The 12,175-nt window shown below is 30.1% G+C and overlaps 1 protein-coding gene across 2 annotated transcripts in view; it reads left to right on the top strand.

Annotated features, from left to right (window-relative positions):
- Positions 1–1,276: 1,276 nt before the first annotated feature.
- The window catches only part of Cdh19 (cadherin 19), a 104,097-nt gene continuing 93,198 nt past the window's right edge, over positions 1,277–12,175 (top strand). For both annotated transcript variants that reach the window (XM_026790046.1, XM_005368742.3), the window contains exons 1-2: positions 1,277–1,483; positions 11,469–11,517. The gene's annotated coding sequence lies outside the window, so the exon portion shown is untranslated. The remainder of the gene's footprint in view (positions 1,484–11,468; positions 11,518–12,175) is intronic.

Genomic DNA, 12,175 nt, shown 5'->3' with positions numbered 1-12,175 from the left:
AAACTGACCAAAAGCACATTTGTGACTGCAGGCTGGCCAGAACTGAGGAAGAAAGCTGTTTATTCCAGCAACTGTCTCTTTCATCACAGCACTATTCATAGGAAATACTGCCAAGGGCACCCAGCACCCAAAAAGAACAGTTTCTGCACAGAGAAGATCCATCACCACCATTAGATGTTGGCATGTTGGATTCTAGTGTGGCAGGGCAAAACTGAAATGGCCACAGATACTCTGAAAATCCCTAGGCAGAAAAAAAATGAGAATATTTGATTTTTAGCATGATACCCCAGTAAAGATTTGAAAAATTGTGATCAGTAAAAGTTGATGGGTGTTCATTATTATATGTATTAAAAACCAAGCGTTTTCATGTGTATCTACATAAATGCATATAAACATTTTAGACTGCTGTTGCTTTGAAAATGTATTCAGTTAACTATCAGGAATTAATAAATAATCATTCAGTTGTGATGTATATTTTTCAAAAATGTCTGCAATATATCAAATGTACTTGTCACAAAAATATAAAATAATCAGTAAGTACATGAGTACTACTATTCTCATAAATGTGCAGAACTTAGTTTTGCTTAATGTTAATAAGGCACATAACATTTTTGTCTAATCAAAACTAATGAACTTTGTTTTTCACATTTACAATATGAAAGTATAAATTGATAAGCATATACTTTCTTACATTAATAAACTACTAGCTATCTTCTACTACATTTGCTGCTGTATTTTCATGGTTATGATAAAAATGAACCTGCATGCAAGACAAATTTTCATGTCTTAAATGTTGGTCCTGAAATTGAAGGTTGTTTAATAAATAAGCCAAGGGAAATAAAATTATTAAAATTTAAAGGATGTCTTCTCCTTATGCAATATATATGATTCTTAAGTAAAAATGGTTTAATTAAAAAGAATCTAGAAGCCTAGACATAGAGTTCAGGACTCTTCTTCTTTTAGTAATTTTTTTCACAGCATTAAAATGATCATTTGTTTGCTAGGGTGATCTTCAAGCAAAGGGCATGTCTTCTCCATTTGTAGAAATCTGTTACAAAAGTTCCCTCATGTCATCTTAAGCAAGTTTTCTTTTGCTTGTTTTTAGCAACGATTCAAAACAGGAAAGATAGAAAGAGATGGGGGCGGGGGAAAATGCTGCCTCAGACTACTTGTTTTGTTGTCTCCATTTTAGCCTCAGACTAAGAAATGACATCAGAATGCCCTTATGGCATTTTGCACAAAAGACTCAGTGTTCATTCCTCTACTTGGAGAAGCAGAAATAGCATTGAATTTGCAGTAACATACTGAGAGTGTTGTGCTACTAAAAGAGCAGCAACCCTAACTCAGAGTACATTGAACAATGAAGATTTTTCTGTGAAGCCTGAAAATCTAAGATAGAAGATCTTTCCGTTCTTTCTTCTGTAACTGATACCAAGCTGTAATACCCACTTCTTCAGGTGCCATGGCATTTGCATCTGATCAGGTGAGACTCTGAACATCTGTTATAGAATGAAATGTATAAGATATATATATTCAATAAACTAATTCAGGAAGTAGTTGAAAAATGATGGCTAGCAGGCATTTGCTAAAGAAATTCAATCTAGAAATAATTGAAGTGAATAAATTTTTGGATATTTCCTAAAACTATTCCACATAATCAAACTTCTATTGTCTTAATACAAATTCAGAAAAAAAATTCTTAAATATTAAAAAATTAGAAAGCTAGGTTTATTCTATAAATAGGTAAGTCTGGACTTTATTTTAAAATGTCATGCATCTGCATTTTAACATTATGAAATATGGATAATGAAGTTGTGTTCCTATAAGTCATGAAAAATAAACTTCATTTCAAAATAAATATTTAATATAACAATTTATTCTTGTTTAATACTTTCAGATTAAAATTTTCACATATTTCTATAGCATTGTTTATTAGAAGATTAAGAATTATCAAAATGAAGGACTAATTATATAATTTGTTATTCTATATTTTTCAATTTTTAAAAAAATTATCAAAAGAAATTTAGCAGTAAATATTATTATGTTTATATTAAAATAAAGATATTGAGTAAAGCAAGAAGATACATTTTTGAATTCACATATTTTCAAAGGCATTTATATATCTCAAATTAAATGTTAGACAAAAGATAATGAATCAAGCGGAAAATTAAAAAGTCAAAATTAATAGTGAAGGTTATTCAACATCTTCTGAATAAATTTTAATTCATCAATTTTAATTATGATTGAATTATTATTTTTTAAAAATCCTAAAATAGATTTCAAAAGTTATAAAATCTAGAATATTACATGTAAATGAAATGCTTGGTACCAAAAACATTTTCTGTATATAAATTTACATGTTAACTTTATAAATAAATTATAGTTAAGATAAGAAACATTGATGTAAGTTTCATAACATATTTTATTTGAATGTATTTATAATTAATAAAAGCTTATGTAACTTATATAATAGATGTATTATTATTAATACAAGTTTCATTATGAGATTCAACTTTGAAGAAAAATATTGTGTTTCATTTTGAATTTTGACACACATAATATGAGTATATATAAGGCTTGAATTTAATAACCAGTGAAATACGTTTTTAAATAGAAAAATAATTTTAAATTACATATGTAGGATCATTTAAAATTAAGTATTTTATTTGTATTTCAATAATTATACAATTACTTGTTCTTTAAATGCATTTACTTCTTTATCAAGACTTCTTTAACACTTAATGTAGTATATCTTTCATTGTATGAATAAGATCTACATTTTTAGCTTAATATTTGGGTAAGCTTTGTTCTTTATTACCTCCGTATATTTTTCTACCTACAAGCACACACTCTCATGCACACACATATACACATACAATCTCTAATAGACATTCCTTTTTTTTTTCAATTTCTACAACCATTAAAGTAGTCCTGTTTACAGTATTGGTGCTGTTAGTATGTCTTTTTCCCATGTTGGAATCTTTAGAATGGTTATCCAAAGAAATTTTACAAATTGAATTGACAATGACTTAAGATGATTTATCTTTTTAAGGTTTCCAATATCAGAAGACATTTGAAGTTAATATATAATTGTAACTTGATTTAAATATTACATTGTGTGTATATTACCTTGTTTATATGTACAATTTTATGTTTCACATAAGAGAAAATAATTTCAACTTACATAAAATGTAAAGCATGCATAAAAGTCTCCTTGTATTTTTTCAGAAATTATTTTTTTATTATATTCTATAAATAAATATTAACTGAAATTGGTTTTGCCTTTTATCATTTTAGAATGCATCTATTAAAAATCTTACACATTGCAAGTTATGGTTAGTAATGAACACTTCACTGAGTCTGAAGAAACTAATAACAGTTTGTTTTATACCTAAAAAGAGTATGTTTTTTGCCTTTTCATCCACCTTCCTTTGAATTTATTGCTGCCAGCCTGTTAATATTGAGAAGCAAACATGCAAATAAATACAAGAAAGAAAATACAACTTTTAAATGTTCTGAGGATATTCTTTTAAGATTATGATCTTCAAGCTTGTTTACTCACTTTTGTATAACAGATTAAGGCTGGAATAAAGCTGCAAGGAGCCTCCTAATATCTTTAAAGGAATCATTTTATGACCCCAACAACAGCTCACAGAAATGAGAGATAATATTTCCAAACTGGCTGGGAAGATGTTTGACCTAGGAAATCAAAACAAAACCAGACACAAGAGGAGATTTATTAACTGCAGTAAACACTCAAGAGAACAAATGTGGATCAATAATAATAAATTTAAAAATCATTAACCAATTAATTCTTTTTTTCAAATACACATATTCTGTTGACTATGTTGGCATGGTCCTTTAAGAAGGTGTTTGTCTCATCTTAGACAGTGTTTACAATTGTAAAGCACTCAAATTTTTACTGAACTTTCCAAACTAATTATTGAGGTAAATATAAAAACAGTGATAAATGACTTAATAGTGAAGAAAAATATGATGCTGATGTTCAAATGCTCTACTTTGATATGGAAAATGAAATTTAAAGTGTTATTGAGTACAGTAAATTATTGATGAAAGATCAATACTTGATCTGTGCTTTAATTGCACCTTATATTTTGAATGAGTTGTGTGGTTTACAATATGGTATATTAAACTGAGAATACTTTTAACTCATTATTATGCCTTAAAATGAGAAAGTTAAATTTTTTCTATGAATTAAATAAAAATTATAGTTCTTTGGGAATGAACAAACTATACATAAGTTACAGGAATATAAATATTTCTGCTGTTGTCATATTGTAGTTAAACAGTCTCAACATAATTCTATTATCTATTTTATCATTAAAATATGTACTTAAAAGTATGTAAACTCCCTTAATAAAATGTTAGCACTCTCAAAATATACAAATAAATAATGAAATGTGACTAAACCGTTCAAACATTAACAGGGAAACGATACAGTCTTTGCTCTGTGAAACTGAAGTAGAGCATTGTTGATTATCCCTAAGAAAACACTCACTGACAGTAATGAAATAATTTTTTAACTGATAAAGATAATGCTGCCCTTTTTGCACAGTGTTTGAAAAAATGTAGCCAGGCTACAATAATCCCTTAGTTCTATACAAATAATCCTTTCTAAATAACGCTCCTCATGGAAAATGTTAGACATGAGCATTACTTTATATATTTTCACTCTTAAGTGCTTATAGATCACATCAACTATAGAGGCATATCAGGTTATTAGCTAATAATAAAGAAACATTCATACATAAAAACATATGTCTAAATATATGTCTAAGAATGATTATTGTAAGTTGTATTCATAATACTTTTATAAGTTCAATTTTATGGTTATTGTTATTACTGAAATACTATTTCACAGAATGCAAACTTTAGCGTTAATTATAGTAAATACTGCTTAAGTTATATGAATAAATATTAACCAAGGTTGTTATTATTACTAAGAACATGAGTGTGCCTGTTTATGTATCTGTCTAGGACACTTTTTCAAGTTAGACTCAAATACAAATAATATTTATCCTTTTATTATACAGTTCATGAGATGTCATGACACTATTATCCATTTATTGGTTGCAAAAGTAGTCTGTATCATTGTTATATTTTTTACATATACTTCTAATAGAAAATGATAATATACACCTCTCTAATCACACTCTTATTCTTTTATTTCTAACTTTTTTCCATAAATGTTTAATGCTGCTCTTACATCCATATATTCTCTTTTTCTGAACTTCTCATATGAGAGAAAATATCTCCCAACCATTCTTTTGTCTTGGGTTTATTTCACTTTATATGATGACCTTCATTTTCACCCACTTTTCTGAGAATGATATTATTATAGTCATTGATTCAAAAGTAAGAGGATATAAGATTAAAAATAAATGATGAAATGTACAATTTATGTCATTGAATATTGAATACAAATCTGAAGTTATATTCTAATGCTAATGTTTGCATGGATATACAAATCTTAGCAAACCAGTAATAGTTATCTAAAAGTTTAAACTTTTATAAAATATTGCTAATGTATTGTACTCAAAATATGAATGGAAAAGAATGATAAAAAGCATAAAGAATTGGAAATATCTCATAGTTTTCCTTAAGTCTTTTCTGTCGCTTATGGGGTTTGGAAATGAACACAGAGTAGGAAAAAGCATAACATAGTCAATGTACTCATAAGCAAAATAAGACTTACTTAAGATATCGTATTTCCTGAGATCAAATTATAATCCTCATGATAGCAACATACTAGCAAACATACTAGCAAACAATGGACCAAAAGGCATGATGAAAATAAAAATCATCATAAATAGTTCATTATTGTTTAGTTACCCCCTCTTATTAGAGATGACCATTTTACTTGACTTAAATGCCAATCACTAGTTAATGACTAATTCAAATTATCTGAATTCAGCATGCTACTTTTGCACACTTACAGAATAACAACAATGGTAACCTATGTCAGGGTATCAGTGATGAATGGACTGCTTTTATTAATTTTTTAAATTTAAACTATAGTTTTAATTGACCTCACTTTCCAACAACCCCAACTATATATTCTTCAATTCTTAAAAAATACACTATGTCTGATGGTGGTGATGCATGACTTTATTCCTAGCATTCAGGAAGCAGAGGCAGGTGTATCTCTGTGAGTTTGGGGCCAGCCTAGGTTACAAAAGCTATTTCCCTAAAGCTACGGAGAAATGTTGATTCAACAAAATAAATGCTCCAAAACAAAATATTATAAAATAAAAATAAAAAAGCAAAATATAAAGAAGATAAAATAATTTAAAAGTACAAAAAATTATGGAATTAATATTGCTTGGACAATCAATCTTGGAATGGAGTTGATATATACCCAGCAAAATCTTATTTGAGATAATTGGTTTTCACTTAGCCATTAGCTATCAATTATGAATAGCTTCTTGGTTATAGTTGAGATTTTTTGGTAATGGTATGTACTCCTCGTATGTACCTATGTTGTTGCTGTATGCTGCCATAGTTTCTGTGAGGTCATGTCATCCATTATTTCCTGTATATTCCTTTGACAGATTAAGTTTTTTTTTGACAGATACTAAGTTTTCCTTTAGGCCCAGGACATATCTAGCTTAAGGTGGTTGACCACTTGATTAATGTTAATTATGGGGTCCATCATGAAGTCAGCCTTAAATACAATAAAAAAGAAAGCTCACATGCAAAATGCATGGGGGAAAGTACATGAGGCTACAACACTACCCAAAGAGCTATTGGCAACTGAAGATAGCAGGGAGCTGGAGAATTTGCCTTCCCTAGGAAAGAGCACATCAATTGGCAATCCAGGGCCAAATGGTCAGCCTTGAATGCACACATACAAGTAACATTATACACTCTGAGCATTTTATATTAAGATCTTTCTTTCTTTCTCTCTCTCCTCTCTCTCTCTCTCTCTCTCTCTCTCTCTCTCTCTCTCTCTCTCTCTCTGTGTGTGTGTGTGTGTGTGTGAAACAGAGAGAGAGTGAGAGACAATCCTGCAAAACATTGCAATATTTTTACTCTAAACACTTAGATTTTAATATAACACCTTTAAATTTAGAGAAACTTTTCATGATCTTTTCTGAACATATTTTGAAGAGTACTCTTAATATTTTAAGATTTAGAAATTCCTGGGTCATATCATATTATAAGTCTTATAACAGATCATTTTTGTCAAGCCTTCTCAATAGTTTTCCAGGAATAGACCCTTTGCTTTAAACACGATCTGATTTTATTCACCAAAAACTGTGTTTAGTGGACTTAGAATTTCATGTTTCACAAGCCTTTCAGAATGTCATAATTTTATATGTCACAGATTCATTAAATATTTAGGTATTCAAAAATGGGTCAAAGAAATTATAAATACTAATAAAATTCAGTTTGAAACTGTATAAGTGAATAGATAAAAATATTTTTTCATTCCTAAACTCGTGATTAATCATTTTTTGAAAACATTTCTTTACTTTTCAGAGTCACATTGCAATCATTTTCTACTTATATATGTCCATGCAATATCATGTATTGCTTCAAGCATGATTACATCATTTGTCATAGTCACTTAAGCATGCTTAGCACAAAAGAATGACATTCAACTATCATAAGCTATATATGCTGCCGGCATTTATAGAGGGGTGTGTGTGTGTTACAGAAAATAATGGTTGCTAATTCAAAATTGAGAACATGAAAATTGCTAGAAATTTACTGTTTATATGTGATTTGCTGTATTTAAGTATTTGTTTAAATATACAAATGTACAAATCAATACCTACCCACACTTATAAAATGTAAAATAGGCCAGTTAAAATTTTGAGTATAACAGCTCACATAATGAACCCATTGCCTGTCTTTGCTCCACAGAAAGCAGTTTGTGACACTTGAGCCTTTCCAGATCTGCATTTGAGAGAACAGTTTTACTTTGATGAGGTTGAATAACAATCCTATCATCAATAGAAGTTATGTAAAGTCATTTGATATTTCTTGTTTCAAGTTTTGCATATATGTATTATGGAAATAGATATTATAATATAAAAAATACCATGGGTAAACATTCTTTCATCTTAAAATTTCTGAATATATATATATATATATTCAGAATATATATGTGTGTGTGTGTGTGTGTGTGTGTGTTCTGATCATATTCACCTCAGTTACCCTATCTTATTCTATTCCCAACTAGCAAGATAGTGTCCTCCTCATTAGTGTGTATGTGTCTGTGTGTCTCTGTGTGTGGTTTTCTATGTTCATGCCTCATAGACGCAGCTGTAAATTTTATATGTTCCTGATTAAAGTCATTTTCCTAATTCAGACATAATTCCCTATATCATAAAAAGTCAAAGTATTTCATCAATTCCTTTCAGAATGTAAATAAAATTTCTCCTTTAAAATAAATATATTATTTGTTCTTATTTTCTCTTTCATTCATCTTACAAAGTATTTCCATGGACCAGACTTAATGGATGGATGATATTAATTTTATCTTTAAATGTTTTATGTGCTGGCTTTCTGCTCAATTGTTATGCCAATCTTATTTATCCTTACAGATGTGTAAATGTGATATATTAAGGGAGATATGTGTTTTGAGAGCTTGTAGAAGGCAAGAAAAATGAGAAAGATTTAAGAAAATTAGACTGTTTTATTGTATGTTATATCCACTGGATTCTGTGTTGCAATTTTAGACATACTTTTCACCATCAAAATCGACCATGTGTAGTGCCTCAAATTCACTGCTCATTCTTCCAGTGTTCATCCTCACTGAACAAGCATTGAGGGAATACATTACACACTAAGAATGGATGGCACTATGAGTCCCATTATGTTCTATGACATCACACATACAGTTAATGGATGGGATGCAATGTCAAAAGAGGCATCACAACTCTAATGAAGCAATTATGACCCTGCAATGGCTTATTATACACAGGAGTAGTTAAAATAAGACATAGATAGCTCATCCACCCTCTTGTTCTGTTTAATGGGTATTTTAGGATCTGAAGATGATGTGTGAGCAATGACAATTCAGAGTCCAGAGACACTGTTTCCCTCTTATAAACAAGAGCTCATTCCAACACAGTTTCCCCATTTTCTTTTATGGTCATTTAAGAGCTGGATTACAGTGACATTCTGTGATACTGCCAAGTTTCTCTTGATTTTTAAGAGATCACAAGTAGGATTGAGTTTCTATATTTAATCCCTCCTACTTTCACCAGTTTCAGCTTTTTTTTTCATATCCCCACCACATCCATCATTCTGACTTTTCTTTCAAGACTACATTCTCAGTATTTAAAAACTGTCCTATGTGAGGTAACAGGAAATACTTTTCCATGTCTTCTTTAAGAATGGTCTAGAGGATAAAATAAAACTTATAGAATTTTATTCAGTGTAAAAAACACAACATCAGCTGGAAGTGTCACATTTTTAAATACTGTCTTTTTCATTTTTCCATCCAGGAAAACACAAGAATGGCTTCTACACATTTACAAATAAATACTTAATAGTTGATCAGACATTCAAAAGTTCTGGACATAGTTTTTTTTTCTGCATGGTATAATGTTGGATAAAATGTGGTTTTTATATAATGTTTTTATGATGCTTTTATATTTTTTAATATTTAACATTTATGGTGTTAATACTATTTAATATTCTGCATAATATTTTAAAAATCTAAATTCCATCTCACTTACAAGCATAAATATCATGAAATGTATATTATATTCTGGAACCTAATTAATAAATACAAATAGGCCTATATACATTTGGGGATAAACTTAAACACATTGAAATACCAGATTCTCATGTTTTCCTCACATAACATATTCTGGAGTTTATTCTAAAATATTCACAGGAATGTAAAATATAAGCAGGATTGCAAATGCAGAGCAGAGATGCTCCTCTTAGTTGGTATTTTATTGATGTAACTAATTGTTATAAGTTTTCTTTTTTTTCCTGGATTCTGCCTGGAGTGCTTTTCAGTCCAGCACTAATGACAGATGCCATCATCTTCAGTCTCAAGTGGACAATTATTTGAAAAGTTTTTACCATTCTCCTGAAAAACATGGAAACTTTAGAAAACTTTAAACATAGCAGAGAGTATACAAAGAAACATTTCACAATTCAGATACAACTATTATAAACTTTCTACACCACATACTAATAATAAACAATTTGTTCAGATCTGCATTGCTGTATTTTGAATTCTAAAGTGGTAATATTTTAAGTATCTGTTACTATAAAATTGACAATATCTGATATTATATATTTTTCTTTTTAAACATTCAAAATTTACATGTAAATGTACATATACAATCTACATTACTTTCATCAAGTTTTATATGCTCAGTATAAAAATTTTGAAATACTATTTGCATCATAAATTAATTTATTTAAGAATGAAGTGACAGCACAGTAGATAAAATTTTTGCTATCAAATCATAAGTACTTGATTTTACATTCCAACCACCTGTGAAAAAGATTGGGGTGTAATAGGTGGTAGAGACAAGAAGAATCCTAAGGATTTCTGTCCACCAGACTTGGCTCAGGTTCATTGAGATATCTATCTAAAGAATATATGGAGAGTGAAAAGGCAGGCCACTAATAGTCATATTCTAACTTCTGTTCTAGCATAAAAAGTGTACATACACACTACACACATGAACCACACATTCTCTCTCACACACACAAAATATTTTTAAAGACTAACTAGTACTCCAACCTAGTTATGAAACTATAGATTTACAATCTGACCTGGCTTCAAGATGCTCTGTGTGCAGTGATGACAACGATGATACAGACCTTGTGGGAATTAATGACCAAACAAAGGTTGGTTCAACTTAAGGGACTAAGTAGAGAATTATTCTGCTAGTAGAGAATCCCACACCACATATACTCTGGAATTCAAGGAACTAGAGCCTTGAATAGCCTGAAAAAAACACAACATTACTGGCAAAAGGAGAAAAAAAGAAATTATATCCTGCTATGTTTGTAAATCGATGTCTTGTACACTGGTCCAATAACAATTAGAGGTATTTCTTCCTGAAACATGGGGGAGCAGGTACGGAGTCCAATATCCAGACCTTATGAAGTAGAGTCTAAAGTGGTAGTATGCACTGAGTCCTTCCACTTGTCCATATAGGAACACCTAGAAAGAGGGCAAGGAAAGACTACAGGAATCAGAGGAAATGGAGGTTAAACAGATTCATATGTACTCAAAGTGACTGCAGAGGCAATCATGAGGCTGGCATGAGTATGCCCCTGCACCTTTGTAAATATATTGTGGTTGTCTAGCATGTTTTTTAATGGGACTCCTAACAGTAGGAGTGAGTGTGTCTTTGAATCTTTTGCATGCTTTTGAAACTCTTTTTATCGTATTTATATGTGCTGTTCAACCTTGATATGAGGGCTTTTGCCTTGTCTTATTTTATCTCCATTTTCTTTTGCAGTTTTGGTGATAGTCTCTTTAAGGCCTGCTCCTTTCTGAAGAGGAAGCAGGTGAGTGGATTTTTGGGAGAGGTGAGGTATGTAGGGAAAGTTAGGAGGACTGGAGAGTGAAAAATATGGTTGGAATATAATGTGTGAGAAAAGAAGAGATTTCAGTTAAAAAATCATTCCTCCTATAATACTGAATTTTATTACAAGATCAAAAAACACTGTAATGCTCATTACATGCTTTTAACCTCAGAAGAGTTACTCTTTTAATTGTTACTATTCTAGCTGCAATAGTATGAAATGCAACTAAATTTGCAATACTATTGCAAGACAAAATACTTACTATTGTATAACATACTGCTCTTCGGTATTTTCATGAAAATTCATTCCAATGCTCATCCATACTGCATTTTATAATGACAATTATTATTGCATTTTCAACATTCTCTAGTATCTTTTTACAGTCCTCTTAATAAATATAATCGACAATCATTTGCTCTAAGTCTGTGACTTGTCTTCTTGTTTATTTATTAGTTTCTTATAGGCTCTATAATGGTCATCAAAATTCCTAAATTCTATGAATATTGCATTATGGTACAAGAAAAGACTTTGCTCAGAATGCTTCCATAGGGATTTAAATGCAATATTTCACTGAAAGATAAAGGCAGAAAAAAATTCACATAATGTGAGAAGGCAATGTCCCGATAGATCAAAGAGAGTT

This window comes from Microtus ochrogaster, unplaced genomic scaffold (genome assembly GCF_000317375.1).
Source record: "Microtus ochrogaster isolate Prairie Vole_2 unplaced genomic scaffold, MicOch1.0 UNK39, whole genome shotgun sequence".
NCBI classification, from domain to species: Eukaryota; Metazoa; Chordata; class Mammalia; order Rodentia; family Cricetidae; genus Microtus; species Microtus ochrogaster.
The sequence above is the reverse complement of the archived record's forward strand: the minus strand, read 5'-3'. Positions and strand labels throughout refer to the sequence as shown.